Source organism: Peromyscus maniculatus, chromosome 18 (assembly GCF_049852395.1).
Source record: "Peromyscus maniculatus bairdii isolate BWxNUB_F1_BW_parent chromosome 18, HU_Pman_BW_mat_3.1, whole genome shotgun sequence".
NCBI lineage: Eukaryota > Metazoa > Chordata > Mammalia > Rodentia > Cricetidae > Peromyscus > Peromyscus maniculatus.
In genome coordinates, this window is record NC_134869.1 from 52,080,496 (window position 1) to 52,105,233 (window position 24,738).

At 42.1% G+C, this 24,738-nt stretch overlaps 1 long non-coding RNA gene across 1 annotated transcript in view; it reads left to right on the top strand.

Moving 5' to 3' along the window:
- Positions 1 to 262: 262 nt before the first annotated feature.
- Positions 263 to 24,738, top strand: part of LOC121823800 (uncharacterized) — a 47,294-nt gene continuing 22,818 nt past the window's right edge. Inside the window, exons 1-2 of the long non-coding RNA XR_013045616.1 lie at positions 263 to 3,661; positions 4,215 to 4,355. This is a non-coding gene — a long non-coding RNA (uncharacterized LOC121823800). The remainder of the gene's footprint in view (positions 3,662 to 4,214; positions 4,356 to 24,738) is intronic.

Consider the following 24,738-nt stretch of genomic DNA (forward strand, 5'->3'; position numbering starts at 1 on the left):
GAGAGCTGGGATTAAAGGTGTAAGCTACCACCACCCGGCATGAAACTCTTGTTTAAAAGCCATTCTTAACTGGAGGCCTCACAAGAACAGCCGTTTGTTTTTTGTTTCCTGAATCTTTCCAAAAACATCTTCCTCTCCCTATGGACTCTCTTACTTTTCTGTATTTTCTCTTCCAATCTTCATTTTCTACTTTTTCAAATTGTCCAAAGTAATCCTAAACTCTTGTATTTTAGAACCAAAGCGCTTGTGTTTGTCAATCAGATTTTACAAAGGTATTTTCTTAAATGCTTGGCTCCACAAAAGGAAAATTCCACAGGGATGGAATATTGTCCCTGGGCCATCTTGAGAGCAGGGGATGCTTAGGGTTTCATGGCGATGCTCATAACCATTTGACCACAGAACTTTCTGTTACTTCTGCAAGGACAAGATGTTTTTAGTAAGAGCCAAGAATCAGGCAGCAGCTCTCTGACTCAGAGATGACCAGACATCTTATTCACAGGTCACAATGTCTTCATGTCATAGTCATCAAAATAGCAAGATGCTTATCTAGCGCTCGAGGATGGCAGAGTCCTGGCTTGCTGATTACAGAGTCCTTATTCTTCAAGGGAGATAGGCAGAGGGAGCTCCCGAAACAACTCGGATCTGCATCACCCCCAGCACGCTTTGGTTACATAGGATCTGACCTAATTAAAAATGATTTCAGGGGAAATGCCCCTGTGGTCAGAGGCTCTGAAGAAAATTGTATTAATGGAAATAAATTTCAAGGAGCAAACAACCAAAGACTTGTTCCCGTTCATCTTCTGCTCTGCCCTTCCTGTCCCTTCGACCCGGATGAGCTTGCGCAGTTTGTAATAGAGCTTTGTGCTGGGAGAACGTATCAGGAAGTGCAAGGCTGTGGAGTCAAAGAATCGGCCTGCTACTCCAGCTGGCACGGGGGCAGGAAATGCCAAGGTACCCGGAGAACAGGCTAGGGGAGGGCAGAAGGTCGTTGAACTCATTCAGATCTCGGAAGTCATTATCTGGAGCGTCTTCCAATTGTCATCTAGCAGCATTCTCTGAATTTCTGGGGCATTTTTTTTTTCCTTTTTCTTTAAAAAAAAAAAATGCCTTAAAATTGAAAAGACAGGTGTATCTACTAAGCTGCTATGCTTTGGGGAAATTCTTTTCAATGACTCTTCACAGAGCTGGCCCAGTAGGGCTGTGTTCGCGTTCACTGGCAAGGCTCCAGAAAACTCCCGACTGACCCAGCTACCTGGCATTGTTTCCTTGGTGACTTGATTACTTCCCTCTGGCAGCCACAGCGCTAGTAATTGGAGCCACCTGTTCCGTGGCTTGTCGTCTATTCCCTAAGAGGCCCAAACTCCACGTGTGGCTCCATTACCAGCTCGCTGCTGGGTTGAATTAGAGTACAGGAGAGGAACCCCAGCCCAAACACATCCAAGGACAGCCCTGCATTCCCAGTGTGCTTTGATTTCCACAAACCGCGGGCTGAAAAAAGCAAAGGTTAAAAAAACGGGAATAATACACCGTCTTTGATCCCGGAGGAAACTCAGAAGCCGAAGCCGCTTCGCTTCGTCCTTTCATGTAATATACGAGTTCTTTCAAGTCCTCTGCATCTCTCAAGGTAATGTTAGGTGTATCTCCTGACAAGGAAGCGTTTTCTCCAGCGCAACAACAGAGGAAACCATCTCCCAGCAGGAGACCAGGCCAGGAACAAGCCTTTTTATAGTGGTGCGAGCTCACCCAGGTAGAAGGGGATAAACGGGGGAGGGCAGAGACAAACTGGACATGTCATTGGTCAGTTGCTGCATTGATTTGTGACCATTAATACTCACCCTTGTGTCATATTCAGAGAGACAAAGAAATTTCTCTCCCATATGAGCCCAAAATCTATCCCTCTGTTCAAGTCAGGATCTTAACACTGACACCTGAAACCACATAAAGAGATTTTTCTCCCAAGCCTTGGCTCTGTAGACACTCTTTGCTTGGCCACAAAGTATCTACCGTGCTTAGAAAGTATCTACTGTGCTTGAACCTTTCCTCACAGCTTGATGATTTGCAGATTTTTCTTTCTTCTCCTTATCAGAATGTTTCATCACTTCTCTTTTATCTTTTCTGTCATGGTGTGGGTCCCAGAACCAAACGATCTGATGTAGTATGGAAGGAAGTGTAGAAAGGAGCCTTCACCCTCACCTCAAAATTTACCTCCGGCAGGGATGGTGGAAGATCTCCTACCAAGCAGAGAAAGCTGTGTTGTTATTCCAACAAAGGAAGCTACAAACTCAACCACAGTAAGTTACCTCATAGCTTGGAGAACATCTGGGGTGTCACACCCTACCCCCAATCCTGTGTAAAAGACATTGGGTCCATGTACCTCCAACAACCACTCTGAACTACAGAAGTGAGGGCTGGAAGGTTACTTTGATTTTAAGATCCGAGACTAGAAGCAACTTCTATTTTATTTATTAAAGCCTTAAAGTACAGAAAATAAATTCATGGGGAGTGCGGAGCCCTAAATGGGACATCTGTATCACACCCACTGCCCCCAAGGCTCAGAAAATAATATGGGAGAAAATTTCTAAGAGCCAGAAGCAGAGAGGACTAATACCTTCCTGACATGACAGGGCCATTGTACTCATGAACTCCACACCTGTGGCTCCCTGCACAAGACCTGCTCAGGATCAAGCTCATCAACATCCCAGCATAGACTGGGGAGGGGCTCATGAGGTCCCACCCCTAGCTCAGCAGTGTCGCACGAATCTTAAAGGGTCTTATTAATAAAAACAAACCCAGGAGCCAGATATTGGGGTGAATGCTGAAAGATCAGAGAAACAGAACAAGGCACAGCCAACCTCACCTCGCCAATTCCTCAGCTGATCTTGTTTCCTCAAACTGAAAGCTTCTGAGTCCTCACCGGAATGGATCTCAGCTGAACTGCTGCTCAAAAGCCTAAAAGCTTAACAACTTCGTTCCTGATCCTCATGCCTTACATACCTTTCTGCTTCTTGCCATCACTTCCTGGGACTGAAGGTGTGTGTCACCATGCCTGGCTGTTTCCAGTGTGGCTTTGAACTCACAGAGATCCAGATGGATCTCTGCCTCCAGAAGGCTAGGATTAAAGGTGAGTGTGCCACCATTTTTGGGCCTCTATGTCTGTCTAGTGGCTGTTCTGTTCTCTGACCCCAGATAAGTTTATTAGGATGCACAATATATTGTGGGACACAATATCACCACAGAGGAGCTCCTGGCTGTTGATGACTGCAGAGGGACAGTCATTTCTCTCCAGGTTTGTGACCCTGCTAAGTTGCTTATATTCCAGAGAAGGCTCCACACCCATTCACATGAACAGTACTAACTGAGCTCAGTCGGTTAAAAACAATGATAAAAAAAAAAAGACATGAAGTTGGGGGTGACTGGGTAGAAGGAGTTGAAGCAGAGGAATGGAGATAGATATGATTAAAATACATGAATATGTGTATAAAATTTTCAAACAAATAAATGAAATGAAATAATAAAATTGTTTTAAACAAGGAGAACAGAGACTTCCGTGAGTTTCCAGAAAGAAAAGGTGATGTGGGAACACACAGTTTTGTCTCTGCTGGAAGTCTCAATTGCTTTCCTGCCATTATGTTTTGAAGACACCCAGGAGAGTTGGATCCAGGTCAGATATTATCATTCGTCTTTGGTGTGATGGTGGGCATTATACCTATAAGCTGATCCCATTATTTCCATGTCCCAAATGAGGAGGTTCAAACTTAGAAAAGAGAAATTACAGAACCAAGGTTATATCTTAAGGCTTTTGTTTGATTGCTTTTCTATAAAATTCTAAATAGCCAGCCCTTCTCGCATTTAAAATTCAGGATGCTAGCTTTTATTATAGACAACATTTAAGAGCACAGGATACATGAACTTTGATAAAGACTCTTAGAAGGTTTGCAGAGTCTCAACCTCCCGCCAGCCCAGGGCCTCATTTCTATCATATGTGTTTTGTAATTCTCTCTTGGCAAACATGAAGTAAATTCAGAATGAACTCTCACACTCAACCAGCAAAACCAGATCAGAAAATGAAAGCAGTTGTGTTAGTCAATACTGGATAACAAACCTCAAGAGTTGGTAAAAGTCAGACTCGTTTCTCATAAGCTCAGCGTTAGTGAAAACCCCTCCGTTAAAGTGACAGCTCTGTGGGGCCCTTCGTATCCTCCCTGCCTCTTAAGGTCCAAGCTCAGAGCTGGTTCTGCGTCGCCCCTGCCCAGTTTCACCGGTTAAAATTCTACTGAGTTATAAACTCCAAGGACAGAGGAAGACGGTACCTCTCATGATGAAAGATGCTGAGTTACGGCAATGCATGGACACAGGTAAGGATGGAGAAATGGTCCACTAATTGCTTGAACTCACTAAATGAACTATCATGAGACCTTCAGCACCCAGAACCCATACCAGTACTAATCTAGATGCAGTTGGAGACCCATAGTGTTTCATTGGCTTGTTGTTTGTTTTCTGCTGTCTGCATCATGTACCACAAGCTAGATGGCATAAACAATAAAATATATTTCTCTAGCCTGGAAGCCAGAAATCTATAATGAAGGTGTTGGCAGGACTGGTCCCTTCTGAGGGATGGCAACCAAACTCTGTTCCATGCGTCATCCCTAGCTTCTGATGCTTTTATACCCTTCCTGGGTTTCTTCCCTTGGCATGTAAATCTGACATCCCAGTGTGACCAAACCAGCAGGGAGAAGAGCCTTGAATGGCAAGGTATTGGGGGGAGGGCTAGGGATGAGAAATAAAGAGGACAGAGGCAATAGCTGGGGCCGGGAGGTCTTGCCTAAGCTGATGACTTAGGCCACAGAAGTTTATTAAGGAGTAGAGCATCATATAGCACTATTTGCAGGAGAGGGAATGGCCAACATCAGCAGAGGCAGACCATGTTGGCAAAGAGAACATGGGATATTGGGATACCTCAGATATAGCTGCCTTAGGACTGCTAACCACAACACACGGGAAGAGTCGGGTTCCCAGAAACTCTAACCGTGACTCCTGTGAGACGCTAGCTCCAGCGTCAAACAGGCCTTGCCAAGTCCATTCCTAGACAAGGACACAGGACTAACTTCCCTTTGTCCTTTCTACAAGGCCTCTAAGAAAGCCCTGGATTAATCCAGCTTCCTTACGCCAACATCTTACACTGTCTTCAGAAAAATGTTCTTTCTTCCTCTGTTGCCCCCTCTTGCATATATCCAAATCACCCCTTTTCATAAGTAAACTAGCTCATACCAGATTACTGGATACTAGATCCTCCTCCAGTATGACATTAACATAATTATATCAGCGATGATCTTTTTTCTAAATAAAGTGACATTTTTACATTTTAGGGATTAGGAGCTTGAAGTTGCTAATTTTGCATGTTAACTAGGCCAAAGGATGCTCAGGCAGAGCATGTTCCTCATGGCGTTTCTGGAGGAGATTACTGTTTGAATCAGAAGGCCAAGTAAGGAAGTCTTATGCTTCAGTTGTTCAAGGTACCAGGGAGGAAGGTGACCTTTCCAACGTCAATCTCAAGTCTCAGTCCAACGCTAGAACCTGGGTATATCATGGCTCTGTTCTGCATACTTTACATAACTCAGTTCTCATGATGAGGGCTTGAAGGAAGTATGAACATGGTCTCTCTCAATTTATAAGACACCCAGTCTGTCTGACTCTGAGTAGGATGATTACAGCTGAGAAAATGGGGTTGGCTGCTGGAGTTACAGCAGCTCCTATGGAGAATCGCAAAAGTTATTGGTTAGGAAATTACATCAAAAAAAAAATTCCTCCTCTCTGGTCACAGGGCTATTCATGGGATAAAAATTAAGATAATAGCTTGATTTGTTATGAAGCCTCTTAATCATTCATTCCTAATATTTCATCTCTTCCAAGTGCTACATTCAAATTTCTCCTCCTGATTCCTGAGATGTCTTCCAGTACATCTTTGTATTAATCAGTAGTAATCAGTATGCTTGTGTGTGCTTTCCAATTAGCCTGTAATCTGTAATATTCTTTTATCTTTAAAACTTAGCATAGCGCTTGATGCCCAGTAGGTGCTACATTAGAGTTTGCTCAAAATATAAGCAACTATATTCCCAACATACACAAACAAGATATTTACAGAAAGACTCCTATCTCTTTCTTTCTCTCCTCCTCTTTCTTATCCCTTCTCTCTCTTTTCTTCTGCTTCTTTCTTTTTCTTGCATGGATTCAAGTTCTTCTCAAGGGCCCTGTGAGGAAGATACTGCTATTGTTGACACTTTGTGTAAAGAAATCAGACAGCAAAGTGAAGTATCTTATGTCACATTATCCATTTTCTAAGTGGTAATGGATCTCATGCTACCCACCCCTGACCTGACAGCGCCTTTAGTAATTCCCACACAATGTAGAAAGTGTCCTTTAGACAAGTTAAGATTTAGTTGGCAGCTAACTGGTCACTTTTGAATTTCATTCTAACCTTAAAAGAAATATTTTCTTCTCTTTCCTAATAACAAATGGAAAGTTGTGGGAGGCAGAACTGTGACGCCTCCTCTGGGTTGATGGTCTGTCACTCAGAAGGGGCCATGGGGGGCATTCAAAGGCGGGGCGTGTATAATCTCACTGTTGGTGTCCAAGGTACCAGGGACAAAAGTGACCTTTCCAACATCAATCTTACCTCTCTTGGCTCAAGCCCCAATCCAACATTAAAACCTGGCGAGATGATTGCCCTGATCTGTGTACTTTACATAACTCAGTTCTCATGATGATTGTTTGAAGTAAGTATGGAAATTATTTCCATCTACAAGAAAGGAAACTTGATCTGGCAAAAATGCTGAACTACCCACCCAAGTTCATGCAATTATTAAGTCACAGAGTTGAATTTAACCCCAGCTTCTTCCTCCTCAGCCTCTATTCCTTCTTTCCGTGTATCCTACTAACAAATGGGCAGTATTTATCTTGAGAATTTCTAATCCAAACCGTCAAAGAGCTTCCAACACAAGATTTATACAGCTACGCCTGTAGAATCAGGGAAAAGAATTCACGTGCCATTTCTTTCTGGATTCCAGGTACCCCATTCCAGGGGGCCATTACCAATTTAAAACTTAGTTTGCTTCTTGACAGGGTATGGTGGCCAATGCCTTTAATCCCAGCACTCAGATGGGAGAGGCAGATAGATCTCTGGGAGTTCAAGACCAGCCTGGTCTACATGGTGAGTTCCAGGACTATGTAGAGAGACCCTGTCTCAAAAACAAGAACAGAAAGTCTAGTTCTTTTCTTAATGGCTGGTGCTTTAGCCCTTGGATATTTTTCTTTTTTAAATCAGGATAACATTGTCTTTAAAAATGTTATGAAAATGAGGCTTTCCATCCTGGCAAGTACTCTCTAAGTCATGGGAGGTGTTTCTTCTTCACCCACTTGGAAGAGCATGCTGTGTACTGATTGTCCTTCAAGACTGGAGGGAGCCTTATTTATTCTCTGATACTCTAGGGTTTCCTCTGCTTAGCTGAGAAAGGTGGTATATGGATAAGGCAGGGGCAGCAATCGATCGGACTATCTATACCAGAAAGCTTTGCCATGGGCATGCAGGAAAAGTCCCTCAAACTGAGGAGACTAGAGGACTCACCTGCAGGTGTTGCTTAACATATACTACAAGTGTGAGTAACCGTCTAGTCTAACTAGCTTTGAAATCTTACCCAGCCATAGTGATGTCAACTCTAAGGTTTGGCTCCGGAAGTTAGCCCCACTGTCTACATGCTCTGAATTTGTCTGAAACATTCTGTATCTAGGGATGAACAAGAGAAAGCACTGGAAGATTGAAGGTGGAAATTTCTGTCCCACCATCAACACCCAAATACCCAGCAGCTGCTTCCCAAATAATTGACTCGGAGGCTTAATATTACTTATAAATGTTTGGTCAATAGCTCGGGCTTATTATTAAATATCTTTTACATTTAAGTTAACCCATTCCTACTTATTTATTGCCAAGTCGTCCATGGCTTACTGGTCCTCCAGCATCCTGCTTTTTGGGTGGCTCATGGCATCTGTCTCGACCCCACCCTTCTTCCTCTGAGTCCTAATTTGATTCTTCTGCCTAACCTTATCCTGTCTTGTCATTGGCCAAAACAACCAATGAGAGAAGTACATATTCACAACACACAGAAGGACTATCCCATAGCAGATTTCCTCTCCTGATTCTGCAGGAGCATTCCTCCAACTTCAGTGCTTTGTTCAGACACCCAAGGCAATCAAGCATGTTCAGGCTTTCCACCAAGGAGTTGCTTTTATAATCTCCTTCGTTGGGTGGTTTTCTGAGCTTCGTGTTTCTATACAAAGTGGGAAAGAGATTTGCCTAAAATGTCAAAAAGTTACGTATTGAAGGGATATGTAGGGTTACTTCACCCTGTTTCTCATTTCTAAATGAAGAAACTGAAGTCCTTGGAGACCAAATGACTTGGTAAAGACACATACATCTGTGTTGCTTTTCATACCCTACCTTTATGAGGATGAGAACTGCATTATTTACCTGTGTCCTTCACATGGCCTCTACCCCCAGGTATGAAAACAGTTACCAAAAATATGCAAACCAGCATAGTAGGTAACAGGCCTTTGAGTATCTGTGATCCATCTCTCTATGGCCACAGATATTTAGCAATTAGGTGTGCTATCTTCAGTAAAGGAATTTGGTTAATCTGATTAACCAAAATCAGGATCACTGATTGCTTGGTCTAGATGCTGTTAGCCCATGCTACCCACAAGCTATCCTTTTATCTCTGAATGAACAGGTACACACCCCTCCCGCAGCATACTAAATAAAATAAAATGTGACACAAATATTAAAAAAAAACACTTAAAATGCAAATTTGAAATATGATACCTTATAAGTAATTTTAAGACTAACATGAGGTGTTTCCCCAGTATATTCCTATGGTCTCTTTTACTGCCTTACACAGAGCATGTTCATTGAATAAACTAATCAATAAATGAAAACATGTTCCTATTACAGGAATCTGCAATAATAGCAAATGTGTTATCTCCAATTCTCATTTGCTTGAAATTTCCCCATTGAGATGAACATGCAGCTCCGTTTCCATGCATACCCATCTCTCCAGCAAAAAGGAGAACTAGAAAAGCTCTGGATGGCTACCTTTCTCATGGGTGCATCCTAGTCTCCAAATAATCCTGCCATTCACACGTCTCTCCTTGGTCTCTAGAGCGCTTCACGGCCTCAGAGAATGCTCATAGGGGAAGCATCTAGAGCCATCTCAGAGGGAGCTCTCTGCTTCCAGGAATAAAGTCACACATTGGCAGGTGCTTCCTGTTTTCTCAAACACCTTGCCCGTCATCTGCACAACACACCATAGTTCAATCTGCAAGCCCCGAGCCCCACAGGAAGCTGCCTGCAAACTCAGGTAGCTCTTCAGACGCCTAAGAGGTCTTGAACGTTCTTGAGAAACGCCAACAGACAGTGTAGTCTGTGAAGAGATGGGGCTGGAAGAAAAACACACCTTGGACCAGCACCAAGAGGGTGAGAATGCTTTTCCTTGAGAGAAGCTTTTGCAAAGCACATTTTTTTTAAAAAAAAAATAAATAAATGTGTGTTCTTTAATTTAGTGTTACTGTGGGTGGAATTAGAAGGACTGACTGCAGGTGGGGGATGGTTGTCATAATTCTGATAGGAGGTAGAAGGGAGAGGGAAAGGGAAGGCTTAGATCGAATGGGAAGGGGACCAAAAGGGGGAGGATGGCCCAACTCAGCTCAGGGGAAGGAATTATTCAAAAGATGTGCTTGTTTCTGGAAGCTCACACACACACCCTGAGATGTCAGAACCGGCTGGAAGTAAGTACAGAGAGCCTCCATCCAGTTTTCACAGTGAGCTTTGGTTGAACAATTCTAGCAACGTGGTCCCAGGGAGACTTGTTGGAGTGGGCGTGGCAGGGGCTTTGTAGTCAGTTTGCAAAGGGATTTGAAGACGTCCTTGAAGGCAATGATGCTAAGTCGGACACCACGCTTCTTGGATAACCAATTGATCTTTTGGTTATCCAATAACAGAATGATGATAGGGGACATTGGTAATTTCTGATAATCTGTAGGATTAGCCCCAGTAAATGGCTCCTTGTTTACTTTTGCTGTGTTCTAGTTTTCCAATCCATGCTGCCAAGTGGAGGGAAATTATGTGAACTTTCATTTAGAAAACTGGCATTAAATTAAAATCAGTATCCTTAAAGTAATCTTTTCCCTGGGGGATGAAAGGGCTACATGGCAGAAGTCGTGTCTTCTGGGTTCAAACACGTCTCTGTGACATTCAGTCGTCTGAAATGGCTCCTGGAAACCTCAATAAGACCACTCATAGCAGTGGATCGATTTTAAGTCTTAAGAATGATTAGTTTTATTCTGCTTATAATCATAAACCAAGAGACACTGGATTATCTTCCAGGACAAATGAAAACCTTCTAATCCTCATTTCAGGAAACTTTTTATATATTAGGATTTGAAACGCATTCATGATTATTATTATTTTTTTTTGAAGCTACAAACTCTGTCTATACAGTGTTTCATCCTTGTTGACCTCTCTTGTGTGTTATGGCCAGTTCATCACATGACAGTGTATGATTATCTCACATGACCATGTATGGTTATCTGTCAATGTACCGGTACTTGGATTTTAGGAAGATTCAGGATAAAAGATAGTATGAACAGTTAGTTGACTTTCTAAGATGGTTCTGAGAAGGGAAACATTGGGTAGATTGGGAAGATGTGGGCTGGGGCTGGGAAATGGGTAGAATCTGAGAAGGCAGGGAGAAGCAGTTCGCAGAGGACAGTCAGATATTGGGGACTGCACAAAAATGGCCAGAACCAAACAACTTCTGAGTGTGTGGCAAAGCCTCCTTCTTTTGCCTTAAGGAGAACGGTAATGACGGATGTCTGCAGAAGAGGCTTGGTTACTGACAGACAGATTGACACTGTCCACCAACCAACAAACCTACAGCTTCCTACTTTCTGCTCTCTGCCCCCGGACCTCATTCTCTCTTCTGAATCACTCAGTTTCCCAGGGTCTGTCCTGTCTCCAGGCCAATTCAGGCTCCAGGGCCATCTTTCCAGGCGCTTATCCAGCTGCAACACCATGTCTGTCCCCTAAGTCTTTTAAACCCCAACAAGGCTTCAAGTGACTGCACAGGAAAATTCTCAAAAGCAACAATGCCCTCCCTACCTTTTCCATGGGAAATAATGATTATAGCAAGAATAATAGTATTTCACCACTTACCCCTTGACCTGCACCCACACTGGATTCTATAGTAACATGAACCTCCACCCACCACCATCACAGGTGCCAACCCTGAGGACCTCTTAGGATATCCCTTCATAATTTTGTATAATTTAGACAAAAACAACGATCACAGTTTAGAGGTGTTGCTCAAGAGCTGTAAGAGAGCAGACTGATTTCTCATCTCTTATATTTATTTCTGACCTGGCTGCAGTCAAGCCCCCCCAATCCCATCCCACCGATTTCCTATGCCTGATGTGGGCACTCTCCCTGGCCTCTTGACCATCAGAGCTACGAAGTCTGTATCCCCATGCTGAGCATTAGCAAAGAGGCAGGACATGCTCACCTTAGAGTTTCACCACCACCTACATCCTTCACACTCCCTGTGTTAAAAAGAGATGAGAGCATTCTTCTTGAGTATCTGTCCTTTTCAGTTCTGGCTAGTAGGAGGAACAGCGGGGACTCGGAAGCTTGTTTTCAGGGTTTGAATCCCAGCTGAGCGACTTAGCCTGTTCCCTTCATTTCTCATCCTTTGTAAAGTGTGATAATTACAGCATATGCTTCACAGGGCTTCAGGAGGAGGATTGTGAATGAGTACCTACAGTGCTGGGGAATGTACTTGGGAGAGTACACTCTCACAGTCCAGCCATGCTCATGCCATTGAACCTTGTTCCTCTGTGTTCTGTTCTAGGAGCTGTGAAATCATCTCCAATCTACTTTTTCTTTTTAACACTCTAATGCCTGCCTCCTGATTCTGTCTCTCATCGGCTCTTTATTGCTGTATGACATGGTTTCCTAGTTGTCCCGTTCTTGGCCCCGCATTTACTAAGCATTTACTTAAAACTCAATGATGCTCTGAGTGATATTCCAGATGGAAGCAAATGAGCCTCTGGGATAACAGACACATAAAGAAGGTGATGTAGTCTGTAAACACTGTAAGAAGAAGCCTCCTACAGGCTTCACAGGTAGGACAAATGAGGAAGAGGCTGGATGTGTCTGTCTCCTGAGGCGAAACATAGGACCAGTTAGCATGGACCTTGGACCCAGAGCAACTGGGTCTCCAATTCCAATCCTGCCTCCCCTGGGCTCTAGGGCCTTGGAATGTTTGTTTTTCATGTTATTGTTGGTGTTTTCTTCTTCTATACATATACTTCAAACACAGGGGGGAAACAGTATTTAGAATAAAGTAAATATTTTAACATGTATGATAATCTAGCATTATTTTTTATTTAATCCTTTTTGAGAACATCACAGATGAGCACTGCATCTTCGTTATTGGTACCTCTCCTTCCCCCACCCTCCCTCCACAGGGTTAGACAAAGTGCCCACCTAGCATTGTTACTCACATTTTTTCATGGTTACTCTACATTTTCATAATAAAATGACAAGGTTTAAGCTTGTTATACACCACCTATTGGTTCTATTCTCTTCCTCCAGATTTCCCCTCCAGAGAATTTGATATTCATCATTCCTATGTTTCCATATTTATGTTCCTTGGATAGCTACAAATAACAGTAATAGCATTTGTTTCTAAGCCTTGTCAGAGTAGCCTCATATCTTGCATATATCTTCATATTTTGCTTTGATTGTTCAACATTAACTTTCTGTTAGTTGTCCATGCAGATACACATAATTTTCATTTACTTATTTTCACTTTTATATAGTACAGCAGACCACTGAGTGCTTACTCCAAAATGTATCCTTCCTTTCTCTTGTTATAGTCACTTATGTGGCTCCCGGTATTCCTCCTTGTTTAACAGAGTCCCAGGGTTTCTACTGATGTGATAAACATCATGACCAAAAGCAATTTGGGGAGAAAAGGGTTTATTTCAGCTTACATAACCTGATCACAGTCCACCATGAAGGGAAGTCTGGGCAGGAACCTGGAGGCAGGAATTGAAACAGAGGCTGCTTAACTGGCTTGCTCTCTGTGACATATGCAGCCTGCTTTCTTATACACAGCAGGACCACCCACCCAGGGTAGGACCACCCACCCATGGTAGGACCACCCACAATGGGCCGGGCCCTCCCACCCACATCACTCATTAAGAAAATGCCCCACAGGGTTTCCCACAGATCAATCTGGTAGCAGCATTTTCTCAGTTGAGGTTCCCTCTTCCCAAATGACTCCAGCTTTATAACAAATTGACATAAAACTAGCCAGCACAAACAGTGTTGTAATAATGCCTTTGGAGGTACCAGAATTCCTTTGGATCCATTGCAGAATAGATATACTTCAAACTGCACAAGATAGTGTGCTTCCCCGGAGCAGTGTGAAAGATACCATATCTTTTCACACGTAGAACTTCCACTCAGAGGGTCTTAGCAATGGAAAGTTTTTTTTTTTTTCTTGGAGTGGATGGTTGGTGCCACAGATCCTTACCACACACACCATCCATGATGACGTATGGGAATATTTCAACCTCCCAAGCATTGAGAAGCATTTCAAAGAGGAAGGCATTCCTCCATTATAGAAGAGATACAGCACATAAGCTGAACTTGGCAGTCCTAGGGGCTAAAGATAAATTCAGTTATACCTTCATATGCTGACAACAATCTTTTTAGCCCTCCTTCAGAAAAGATTCATGGCCCTCAGGAGAGAAAGCTTTAAAAGATGATCAGTTAAATTAATGCTTTATTATCTGGTGTGGGTATAGAGCAAATCAGTCACAAAGCCAGGCTCATTGGCATCCATCAAAGCATTATTACATTTATCTCAGAAGCTCAGTGAGAAGGGCAATAGGTAGGTGATATCACAGAGGTGTTTTCACCTCCTTGAATTCCTGTTACATCTATTATAATCAGAACCAGAAATTTATTGACTGAATCAGCAAATCTAGAGAAAGAATGTGCGTGTATGTATCTATATATATATACAATTATATGTGTGTTTATATATATGTGTGTGTAAATGCATGTGTGCATGAATAAATTCCTTCTACCCGTTAAGCAGACTCCAATGGATTTCTTGAATTATGTGTATGCATATATGTATGTATGAATATATATGTATATGTGTGTATGTTTATATGTATGTGTTTCTTTACCCCAACTTGTTAAAACCCCACACATACAACTTCTTAAGACCAGGAGAAAACTGTATAAACTTTCAAATTATTTGAGCAAATGTTTGTGAAATGACCACACAATGCATCTAGCAATTTGTTAAGTATAGTGAAACTGAAAAAATGTAAGGTATTCTAATACATGATCTTAGAATCTCATTTTGGAAGAGGGGGAAAAAAAAAGACTCACACGTCCATGTATGCATTCTAGGAGTTTGGAAAACAATATGCATTCATCACTCACTCAACAAACAAAGAAATGCTCACTGTGTGCTGGGTTTGATTCAGGATCTGTGATTCAAAATGGCCTATTATGTTCTTCTAAGAAATTTGAATACAGCATGGTAAGATTAGTTCAAGAACTGCAGCTGAGGCGGGAGAGCAAAGTGGGGCCATGGGGAGAGGCACTGTCTCTACTCAGAGTTATGCATGGATCTCTTGAACAGCTCAGCTAAGCCGGGCAGAGACATTTTTATTCTTATGGCTCACAAGGACTGCACACTGCCACAAACTGCTTGGTGAGCCAGAGCTGAGTTTTTGGTAGTTTTACAGCCAGGAAGTTTGGTTTTACATCCTTACCCAGCAACGAAGTACATGCTATATATCTTGTTTCATGTGTGCGCAGCTTGCTGGTCCACTTCAGGGAGACCCCTCATCCAGCTGTCCTACTTATGTTCCCACTCGGTTCCCACAATTAATGTTGGGGCTGGTGGTGGTCTGAATGAAAATGGCTCCCATAGGGAGGGGCATGATTAGGAGGTGTGGCTTTGCCAGAGGAAGTGTGTCACTGGGGGCGGGCTTTGAGGTTTCAAACCCTCAAGGCAGGCCCAGTGTTACTTTCTCTTCTTGCTGCCTGCCGATCCAGATGTAGAACCCTCAGCTACCTCTCCACCATGCCTGCCTGCATGCCACCATGGTCATGGTGTCTCTTCACGGCAGCAGAAACCCTAAGACGGGGCTGGAGTCAGTAAAGAGAAGGAGGGAAGGAGCTGCTTGTTTCTCCTCTTTTGCTAGTGGAAGAAACAGAGCAGTTCAGGGAACCTGAACCTTGACCATGAAGAGTAGTTAATCTCGAAAGACCTTGATTTAAAAGCTTGTTTGTCCATTTCTTACCTTGTGACCTTGGCAAATTCACCCCCCTGTCTTAGTCAGAATTGCCTGACCACCACGAGAAATAAATCAAAGTTTAAAGTCCTCACACAAGCATTTGTTTTTGTTCAGCTCAAGAAAACGTATTAAGTCAAACGATAAAATAAGTTGTAAAGATGTCAGAACTAAAATATCACATACAGAATTAGTATTTAGTGCGTACACACACACACACACACACACACACACACATATTCATTAGAGGACACAATAATAGAAAAACCCTTATTTACAGAAATAATAAGGAAGATTAAATACTTAGGAACATATTTAAAAGGAAACTTGGGGGATCTACATGAGGGGAAAAAATCCATGAGAGATAGAAAAGTGAACTTGAACTAAGGCAAAGGTATTTATTCTTGGGCTGTGGGAAACATGACTTTGTCTCATGAATGCTGATACTCCCTAAGTCAGTGCATAAATTTAACACCATCCCAATAAAATGTAAGAAATAAGCACAGTTTGTATTCAAACCATGTGGATAAATAGACAAACAAAAAAATCTGAAAACTAGCCAAGAAAATACTAGAGAGAATAAACCAAGGAAAGGCTGGCTCCACCAGACATGAAAACATACTATAAAACCCTTGTCATTAAAACAGTATGATGCTGGTGGAAGGCTGGACAAGCAAACCCAGAGAATGCATCAGAAAGCCCAGAACTAGATTCCATCACATTTAGAAGTTTAGAACAGTATATGATAAAAGAGGCATCACAAATTTACTAGGGCCGGGCGTTGGTGGCGCACGCCTTTAATCCCAGCACTCGGGAGGCAGAGCCAGGCGGATCTCTGTGAGTTCGAGGCCAGCCTGGGCTACCAAGTGAGCTCCAGGAAAGGCGCAAAGCTACGCAGAGAAACCCTGTCTCGAAAAACCAAAAAAAAAAAAAAAAAAAAAAAAAAAAAAAACCAAAAAAAAAAAAAAAAAAAAAAAATTTACTAGGAGAAAACAAATTAAGGAGAGTTCTGGGGTAATTCAGTAATCATAAGAGCAAAATAAATTTAGAGAATACTTCATGCCATCTATCAGCATGACTCCATAAATATAAAAATTAAAATTTTATATCAATATAAAAACATGAATAAATTCCTCTTGACCCTGGTTGTAAGGAGTACTTTCTTAGCACTGACTCATAATTCAGAGACACTTAAAAAAAAACATTGATCTGACTAAACAGAAATAGAATTTTTCTGGATGGCAGAAAAGATCATAAGCAAAATCAAAATTGCAAAGTAAACCCACCCATCCATAAAACACAAATATTAGTCCTACACAATTTCTTAAAAATGAAGAAGTATCTGTCTTTTGTCAATCTACTCTAAAATCAAAAGGAATTTAACACACGCCATCCCCAAATTAGTAAGTTTCCCAGCCCTAGAGAGGTACAAGTTAGTAATTCTAACAAGTTAATTCATGTAGATCCCATGATAAGGAAAGTAAATAAACTAGCTAAGTAGAGGCAGATTGCCAAGCTTCACGGTCAGCCAGCAAGAACCCCATGGTGTTGGATTGGAATCAAATTACGGACATGAATTCATGGTGATATATGATCAAAGAATAGATAATAGATAGATGATAGACAGATGACTGATAACTATAGATAAATGACATATAGCTATAAATCAATAAGAGGTATATACATAGGCAATGGAAGATGGTAGATAGATAGATAGATAGATAGATAGATAGATAGATAGATAGATAGATAGATAGATATAGGATAGATTGCCTCCCAAGTGCTGGGATTAAAGGTATATATCACCACTGCCCAGCTTTTTAGGCGTTGTGAGCTTTTTGATAGCTATGTTTGATGAGAAATCAAGAAGTGATAACTCCAGTATCAATTAGCATAGCAAGAATCCAGATGTTAGCTTCTAAATACTAAATATTAGTCTCTAGCAGAAGAAATAGAGGATCCTTGGGAAAAAATTACTAATTTCTGTGTTGGAGCAGAGAATGAATAAAATTATCCTGGGATATCTGATGGTACAAACAAAAAAACAAAAACAAGCAAACAAACAAAATTCCCCAAAACCTCCCCAAAGATGAGGGCCTCACATTCAAAGGACGCAGGAGTCACACTGAAAATGAAACCTAGTGATTAAATATGGGCCAATTTGAATAAAGTCAACGGTAACTGTGATGATTGACAGCAGACAGAATAAACTTTCAGGGCTCCATCCTAATATCGACAATTAGTTAAGTAATAAATGAGGGTGAAGAGGGTTCTTCTTGCAAGAATTCCAGTTCATGAATGCCAGAGAAGTTATAGAACAGAAAAACCACCAGTTAGAGATGATGATAGGCCAGTATACAAGAAAGAGGGTATCTGCATAGCCCTATAGTATCTCTCCACAGGATACAGACCAAGTGAAATGCCAAAAGTATCTATTTTACCATGAAGACAATCAGCAGGCACTACCACTTTACCCAAGTGTTCAATATTAACATCACCAATAGTTTAAAAAAAATCAAGAAAATGGGTCCCTTGATAGGATGTACTGAGAAGCCCACAGTATGGCTTCTGTGGTCTGTATGTAGGCTACATTTAATTACTATTCATTGTCTGCATCCTGGACTATACAATGGGCATTACTGTACAATTTCCATACAGTGGTGATTTTATAAGGTGCATATGTAGTTAGTACAGTTTTAATGGTAGCTTTCTCACTGTCGAAAACCACATTGGAGTGAAGGAAGATATTATCATTTGGAATTAGATGAAGGATACATAGATATTATTTGCACTGTTTTTATTTGTACTGATCGTAGCTTTGTTAAGGAAAAATTAGAAGGATTCCCAAGAGGGGAAGGACCTCCAAGAGAGAAATGCTCTCTTGTGGAACTTTTGCAAATTTTGATTAGTCTGAAACTATTTCAAGATAAACAGTTAATTAAAAGTTTTGAAAAGGAAAAAGGAAAAAGAATTACAAAAAACTTTCTGGGTACTGTCACAAATTTTTATTGTAAAAGGACAACTTATCTATCTGTGGATAAGGACACTTCTCTAAATAAAAGGTTAAGGATGTCCTGTTTATGAAAATCATTAAAAATATACAAAATGATTTATCTATTACATAAATTCTTCCCCAGCCCAGTATGTTCCCTGTCTGACTCGTTGACTTAGTTTTGAAATTATTGCTTGTATCATCAGGAGATACAACCTATAGAATGATGCTGTGCTTGGCAAAGTACCCAAATGACCACCCAGGGGATTTTGAGCATCTTAGTTTAATCTCATATATTGTTCATTTTCCTGGATGACTGATTTCAGAACTCTCCATTGTTGTCCAAGTTACCAGAGGTGTCAAAGACGACCTGGCCCACAGGGATCAAGTACTCATGGAATTGTGAGAATTTCCCTCCCTGATCTCAAAAGGCAGGTGGAGAAATGAGACCAGGATAAATGTCCCTCGGATTCTAAAGAGTTTGGGTCCGTTCTGCAGACCATGAACTCCTCCCTTCTCTACGATTACCTGCCTCAAGCTTTTAGTATCCAAACAACGATGTTGGCGCTCTTAACCCCACACAACCTTTAGATCAGATGCTAATTATGATGAATGCTGCCCTTATTTTTCTAAGCACGAGGTCTTTTGTGTTTATCACCTAGCTAAACTAGTGTGGAAGACAGAAAACAAGAGAAGAGCAGTCCCCCTCCCCCCAGTAAACCACGCACAAATGGCCAAAGCATGGGTGTCCTTAGCCTGGTATGGCAAAGTGATGTAACTCTAATTCAGAATAACCATGGGTACTGCCGAATGCCTGCATCCTTCTAGACCCAGCTGGGTTCATCTGCAATGTCTCCTCTTGGAATTATACCTGCCTTGCTGCATTTTCAGTGGAATCCACTGGGGACAGGTGGTTTTGGTTTTGTTTCTAGTCCAGGAATGGCTTGATCCTGAGAGTCTTGCCAAAGAAAACCCAAATGAGGAATAGAGCCCACACAGATGCCCACCATGGCAGAGAAAGACAGAGAGATAGATGACTTCATTTCATTTTTGGTGAAATGCTTTGCTTCAGGCTCCCAAGAAAAACACAGCAGAACTCCTGACTTCACCACCAGAGGGCAGAAGACATTAAGAAACGGGGCAAACGAGACCTACTTGTCTAAGGGCCTCACAAAAGTGGTGTGCAGGTTAGGTGCACGTTTCAAGGAATGAACTCATTCGGAAGCCAGACAAGCTCCATGTGAATGAGGATAGGAAGGAATTAGGATGGCGACCCTCCTGTGGTTTTTATCACAGTAAAAAATCCTCTACCATGCTCACAACTCACTTTTATAGGTTTAATGACAATATTGATTTAAACATTTAAATATATTGGTCATGTTAAATTGTAACGATTCCCTCCAAGTGATATATGAGGAGAACATTGTCTGTCTAAGGCACCCTTACCTGGGAAGGGAAGAATGAGCTGAGTGAGCCATTCCTGAATCATAGTGGCCATGATCTTGAGTTTGATTCATTTATGGGTCAGCAAGTATCTCTCAAAGCAGGGGCATAGTTCTCCTCCCTGACTGGCAAATGGTCATGGTGGGTCCCAGGGATTGTGATGGAAGAGTCACACTGCAAGTCTAGCCCTGCCCTGGAACACTGAGGCCAAGAGTTTGTTCTACTGGGGTGTGTGTGTGTGTGTGTGTGTGTGTGTGTGTCTGTCTGTCTGTCTGTCTGTCTGTGTGTCTGTGTGTGTGTGTCTGTGTGTGTGCCCTCAGAGATGGGCAGTATTTACTCTTGGGGTTAGAAGCTACTTAGACTTGGATAATACAAATGCCTCCTGTTCCCACCACCATCATCTCTATTTCTATTATCTTCATTTCTATTCTTGTCCCTTCTCAAATCCTGGCTCATATTTTCTCCTTTCATAGGATGCAAATGCAAAGGGTGATGACTGGTTGGTTAAAAAAAAAAAACAATTTAATTGTGCTAGTAAACTTGCCAGAGTAGAAAGAGCTTAAACAGGAAGGTGATAATGATCTTGAAAGTGGACTCGACTGGTCTATTTCAATTCCCTATGTGAAGTGGTACCACGCCACATATAATAAAACATTTTCTTCCTTTCATTTATCATTCTTTAGCACTTATTTCATGAAAGAGCTATACATCTTATTATAATCAATAATTATTAGTATATTCCAAATATACTGTGTTCTCCCAGGAGCTTGAGGATGGTCATGACTAATAACACACAGGTGAGCTAGAAATTCCACAGGCCACAGGCTTTCACATGCTGCTTCAAACATCTCCAAGCAGGAAAAATCCAGGATCTGAAGTTATCATATGGACAACTGAGAATATTCTGGCATGCACACTAAGCATGGGAATGAATATGTGTACTGTTTTGTACATTGGTTTTTCTAATATGCTTTAAATAGTGGAAATGGTTTTGTTACTTTTTAATCACAATCCCAGACATAGCTGCACCCCATCCACGTTCTTTGCTATCTTCAGATTACAAAAGTCCATTTTATCTGAAGTATCTCATCATTTCATTTTTATTTCCTCACTTCCAGATTTTTAATCTCTCCTCCACTGAGATTTTGTTTCTTTCTTTAGAAATGGGTGATGCTGAGGCTGCCATATTTGTCATTTGTGTGATATTGTGGGAGCCCAGCTCTGACGTGTTGAAGGGTTCTTGTGGGGAGGAGAGAAGAATGAGAAAGCATTAGATAGAAATATAGACCTAGACGACGAGAAAGATAGAAGATAGCTTCGGGAGGGCCCTGGGTCAATACCCAGCTGCATCCTTTATTCTAATGGGCTTTTTATATACTACCAAGGGGAGAGGCAAAAGACCTCCCCCTTTCAAGATCAAAGCACAATGTACAGCCAAGTGTAGACCCTTCAGAACACCTGATAACCACACCTGTGGCCAAATCATTCCATTAGGCAGCCCTGCTGGGTAAAGCAAGCTCAGGTTCTCTGACCTTGAGTAAGGTCTTACTAGAGAGCCTCTGAATGGACCCCTACATGATATGTGTAAAAAAAACAATTTTTGGATCTGGCCATCTTGATTGTTCTTATTATTGTGATACCTTTGGGAACCAAATTCTTCCTTAATGGAACTGAGCTATTTCAAAGGAAAAACCTGATTATATTATGTTTTGACCCACTCAAGGCCTGCTCATCACAGGCCCTCAGAGATCGGTCCTATCGTTTTACAATGAACACCAGACTAACCCAAGTGTGTCCCCTTGCTGAATTCTAGTCAGATGCATTTTGTTCTTTCCCAAACTCGAATATCTCTCTGGCTCTAGTCGTCACAGGATCATATTATTTGGGGGGGGGGAATATGTGAGGTCATATGTAAGCATCTGTAGCATCCTGAATTTTCTGATATGCATGGTGAAGTTGAGGTACACTGGGAAGATCCAAGCACTAGACATGTGGAGTATGATTGGGGCTTGCCTGTGTCTCTCGGGTTGCACAAGTGTAAACTTAAAGCAGCATATCCAGCTTAGGAAGAAATGCAGTTTCTCTACTTCTTATCATCAAAGTGCTTTTTTTTTATTCAGTCATCTCACCAGGCATGGAGGAAACACTGGAACTTGCCAGTATTGGTTATTACAGGTGCTTCTCTGTTAACTGGACTCTTCTAAGATGTACATGCTCTGGGATAAACACTCCGTCTGTCATACTTCCTCTCTCCCTAGGACTACCCACAGATGGCAAGGCTGGGGCTGGCCTCAGCACACAACAGCGGGTAGCAAGCTGTACATCAGCATCCTCTGGGTGCTCAGTGGGTAGTCTTGTCTCCTCCCCTGATGTAGCCTCAATTCTGCCCAGTATTTGGAACATTTCCGCAAGCACCCTGGTCTTTAACATTTGCCTCTATCTGTGTCTTCCCACACTGCTGCTTTTTTGAACACCTTCATATGGCCACCAGTTGCCTGGTCTTTTTATAACCAACACATCTGTCCAATGTAGCTCTGAAGGGATTTTTCAGAGACTCTGGAAATCAAACTCCTGCTTCAATTATCTGGCCATCTGCCAAGGCCACCATATCACCATTGATCAAAGATGATTATATGATCAAAACCAAAACAAACAAACAAAAACCCTTCACTCTTTGCTCCCAGAGTTCCAAAGAGTGATGGGACCAAACTGGACTCTGAGCAGGATCCATGCACTGAAAGCTTATTTGACCAATGATGTCCTTTCCTATCTCCTTTAGGTGACCCACTGACTAAGAAGGATAGCTACCTGCTTTTTTCTATAAGATATTAATCCCTTGGAGCTGAGAGGTTTCATCCACTCTGGGGAAATGGGTGACAAACATTTCTCACATTTGCTTTTGTATGTCCAGTCTCAAATGTTTCAGTGTGTGTGTGTGTGTGTGTGTGTGTGTGTGTGTGTGTGTGTGTGTGTGTTTTAATTGTGCACATGTACATGAATATGTATGGAGGCTAGGGGACAACTTTGAGAATCTTTTTGCTCAGGAGCCATTCACCACTCCCTGCTTTTTTGAGATAGGGTCCTTCTCTGGCCTCAAGCTTTACAAGTATGCTCGGATGGATGGTTAAGGAGCCCCAGGAATCCACCTGTATTCATTTCCCCAGGACTGGAGTTACAAGTATTTGTCATCTTGCCCAGCTTTTTTTTTTTAATGTGGTTTCCAAAGATTGTATTCTGTTTTTGATTGTTTGGTTGATTGGTTGGTTTGATTTGGCTTTGGTTTTAGTTTGTTTTGTTTTTCAAGACAGGATTTCTCTGTCCTGGAACTCACTCTGTAGACCAGGCTGGCCTCGAACTCACAGAGATCTGCCTGCCTCTGCCTTCCAAGAAACTCTGGTTTTAGGCTTGTCTTACAAGCAAGTAACGATGGAGCTGAATTTGTGGGCCTGAGTCAATCAGTTGGAAACATTTTTGAAGGCGGTTCTTCTGTGTTTCTTTGAGGCCAGAAGGAGACTGCCCCGATGGCCCTGAAGAAGCCACCTCCCCTGTTCTATGGCAGCAAGGAAGTGATGCTTTCTCCTTCTGTGTCATTTTAGAGGGGACATGAAACTCCAAGGAGACATTAGCCCAGGATGACTCCTTTATTGGAGGCTTTCAAGTCCCCGAGCAGAAGAGAACCAGTGAAGCTACCCCTGGACTCCTCGCCATGAAATCTGAGATCATAAGTGTAGGTGGTTCTAATTTCCTAAATATGTGCCGATTTCACGTAAGGTGGCAGAAAAGAATGCCATTAGAACGAGTGCCAGACCATAGCATCGATATTCACATAGCAACGGTGTAAACAATGAGTAACAGTGCAAGCCCCAAAGCCATGCAGGGTGGATTCAGGGCCTAGCCCCACAGTCTACGTGTATGATCTTGGACTGTTCCTACCTGTTTCTAGGCTTCAGTTTCCACATAACAAAATGAGCTGAGCCGAGGGGTACTCCTGGAATTATTCTGAGGATTCATGACTCTCTGCATGGTCACTAGAAGAACAACTGATGCATGATAAGCACTCTATGAATCATTAGGCATCTTCCTGTGAGCCTACTCAGCACCAGTGGCTCTAGACGTACTAAAAGCTCACTTTATATACCCACAAAAGAAACATGAGTCATCTTATCACAAACACTCAGAATATTTGACAAAATCATCAACTTATGAACGCACTGCCTTTCAAAACTTAAATTTAGTAAGAAAAACACAGATAAAGTCATAGAGTAAGTGCTGTTTCGATTTTAAACTGCAAAGAGGACAGGCAGAAACAGGACCATATCTGAAGATCTCGCTGCTCCCTGCTATGGTTTAGATATGGTTTGATCGCATCTCTCGACGCTCGTGCAGGGGAAGCTGGGGCTGCCTTGTGGTGGTGCTGAGGTGGGAGACCTTTACCAAGTGAGGCCTGGCGAATGATAACTGGGTCATGGGGCTACATGGGGTTAGTGTTTTTCTCTCAAGGGTCCACCTCCTCTGATCTCTCTGGCTCCCTTTCTCACCATGTTATCTCTTTTGCACGTGATCATAACATTGTGGTACCATCGGCCATGAGGCCCTCACCAGAACCAAACAGATCCCGATGATGCCAGGATCTTGAGCCTCCACAACTATGAGATAAATAAGACTCCTTCCTTTATTAAGTGCTTGGGACTGGGATGTAGCCCCAGAGCACAGTGGATGCTGAGTTAACATTGGCAAGGCCCTGATTTCAATCTCCAGCAGCATTGGAGATGCTTTATAAAGTATCCAGAGTCACCTAGGATAACTTTATAGTAACAGAAAATGAGCTGAACCAACATTTCTTCTGCCCCAAGAGTTAAGAATCTATCAGTCAT